General features: G+C 30.7%; 1 pseudogene; it reads left to right on the forward strand.

Annotated features, from left to right (window-relative positions):
- The first annotated feature begins 492 nt into the window (after window positions 1-492).
- LOC117689218 (uncharacterized) lies at window positions 493-1,987 on the forward strand (annotated as a pseudogene).
- The last annotated feature ends 671 nt before the right edge of the window (window positions 1,988-2,658 follow it).

Below are 2,658 nucleotides of genomic sequence, written 5' to 3' on the forward strand. Positions count from 1 at the left end.
TATATTGATAGTCTGAAAACTACAAAATCTTCATTGAAAAACAAAAATCATGTGAAACATAATTTAAACGTCAAACAGAAGAAAGCTCTGCAAAACTTACAAAATGAAGATACAATCATTCTCAAGGAAGCCGATAAAGGAGGAGCAATTGTGTGTATGGACAAAACGTTTTACAAAACCCTTGTTCTTCAACATCTAAGTGACGACAACTTTTATGTAAAATTACCAGAAAATCCCGACAACAAAATCATGAGAGATTTAAAACGCCTATGCAAAAAACATGAACATTTATTGAAAGATAAGGAACTGAACTATCTTACAAATTTTGAAATGAAAACTAGTAATTTTTATGGACTTCCTAAAATACATAAAAGTAATCATATTAAAACCGCTATCAAAGATCAGAATCAAGCATATATTACTACTACTGAACCCTTGGATCTGAAGCTTCGACCAATTGTTGCAGGCCCATCATGACCAACATATCGACTGAGCAACTTTGTGGACATTTTACTTAAGAATATATGTGAAAAAGTCCCTAGTTACATTCGGGATAGCATGGATTTCCTCAACAAAATTCCTGAAACAACAGCCCCAAATTCTCTTCTAGTAACATTTGATGTTACTAGTTTATATACAAATATTCCTCATGATTTTGGATTACAAGCTATAAAATTTTGGATAGAAAAACACCCAGAGCTTATTCCGAGAGACTTTTCACCAGACTTCATTTTAGATTCAATACAGTTTATTTTGGAAAACAATACGTTTCATTTTGATGGAGATTTTTACAAACAAATCAAGGGAACTGCAATGGGGACAAAAATGGCGCCCACCTACAGTATTTTAGTAATGGGATATTTTGAAGAAATTTTGTATCAAAAAGCTGAAAAAGAACTAGACCAAAAAATTAGTGAACACCTCAAACATTCCTGGAAACGATATTTAGACGACTGCTTCATTTTCTGGGAAGAATCCGAGGAAGATCTTCATGAATTTCATAGTCTTCTTAACTCTTTAAATCCAAATATTCAATTCACCATGGAATTCAGTGATTGTTCTATTTCATTTCTGGATATCATGGTTTTAAAAAACCAATCAAAAATTTCAACAGATGTTTATTACAAAACCACGGACACTCATCAGTATCTAAATTTTAAATCCTGTCACCCTACGCACACCAAAAGAAATATCCCGTACAATTTATCAAGAAGAATTTGCACTATTGTTAGTGAAGAAAAAACCAAAGATCAAAGATTGATGGAATTAAAAATGTTTCTTAGTGCTCAAAATTATCCCGAAAAACTAATAGATTCGGCCATAGAAGAAGCAAAGAAAATACCACAGAATATACTCAGAACAACCAGAAAAAAAGGAAAAAGATCCATTTCTAATTCCTTTTGTTACAACCTACAATCCCAAACATTTTAATATATTTCAAGAAGCAAAAAAGAATTTTTCTATCATTGAGCGGGATCAAGAACTTCAACAACTAATTAAACAATTTGACCTACTCCATAGCCAAAGACAACCACAAAATCTGAAGAAAATATTAACAAGAGCTAAATTTCATTCAACACCAGAAAAATATGTTGTTTCCAAATGCGGAGATTCAAGGTGCGGCACGTGTCCTTATCTAAAGACTGGAGATTCGATTTCTTTTAAATGTGGCAAGACTTTTTATGTTAATGAAAATATGTCGTGCAAATCCAAAAATCTGCTTTACTGTATTACATGTAACCACTGTGGCGAACATTACATCGGCCAAACCGGAACACAGCTTACCGCCCGCATGCGCGTCCATCGCCAGCAGATTAATGATCCCAGTACCAGAAACACCCCATGCAGTGAACATTTTGACAGATGTGCTAAAGGAGATTATGAAGTATTCCCATTTTATAAACTTAAAACCGATTCAACCGCAATGAGACTTGTGAAAGAGAACTATTTTATTAAATTATTTTCCCCAAAACTCAACAAACATTAAATACATGTATATCTAATCATCTTTATTCTAACCAGTCTTTGTATTTGTAAATTTATTGATGTCGTTATGATCAAATTTTTTCTAATTCAGTTTTCCCGAACTTTAACGTTTTATATTGTATTATGACGTCATGGATCTATTCCTTCCCTGAAAAGACTCTCGTTACATCATGACGTCATAGTAAACGTTACTAAGGAAAATAATTTCATAACTTATGTACGTTCACCTGAAGAAGGATGTAAATCCAGAAAGCGCTAGTGAATAGAAACTTTGGAACTGTTCATTTTCTTTTTCTTTTTTGATTATTTATACTGTGTGATATCACCTTTCACTCATTTTGGATTATATATATATATATATATATATATATATATATATATATATATATATATATATATATATATATATATATATATATATATATATATATATATATAATCTGATTATTAATAAGAAATGTAATATATAGTTTTTATTCCCCATTTTTTGACGACGAAATAGAACGACATATATTTTTTAAAAAACAAATTAAAACAGGAAACATAGACATACATTAACAATAGGAACAATTAAGAATACAGAAACTTAATTATGACATACTTTATGTTTTGGTTGTCTTTAAACAAATATCATAATGAATGGAGGAAGAACTATTAATTTTCATTTTTAAG

Source organism: Magallana gigas, chromosome 1 (assembly GCF_963853765.1).
Source record: "Magallana gigas chromosome 1, xbMagGiga1.1, whole genome shotgun sequence".
Classification (NCBI taxonomy): Eukaryota; Metazoa; Mollusca; class Bivalvia; order Ostreida; family Ostreidae; genus Magallana; species Magallana gigas.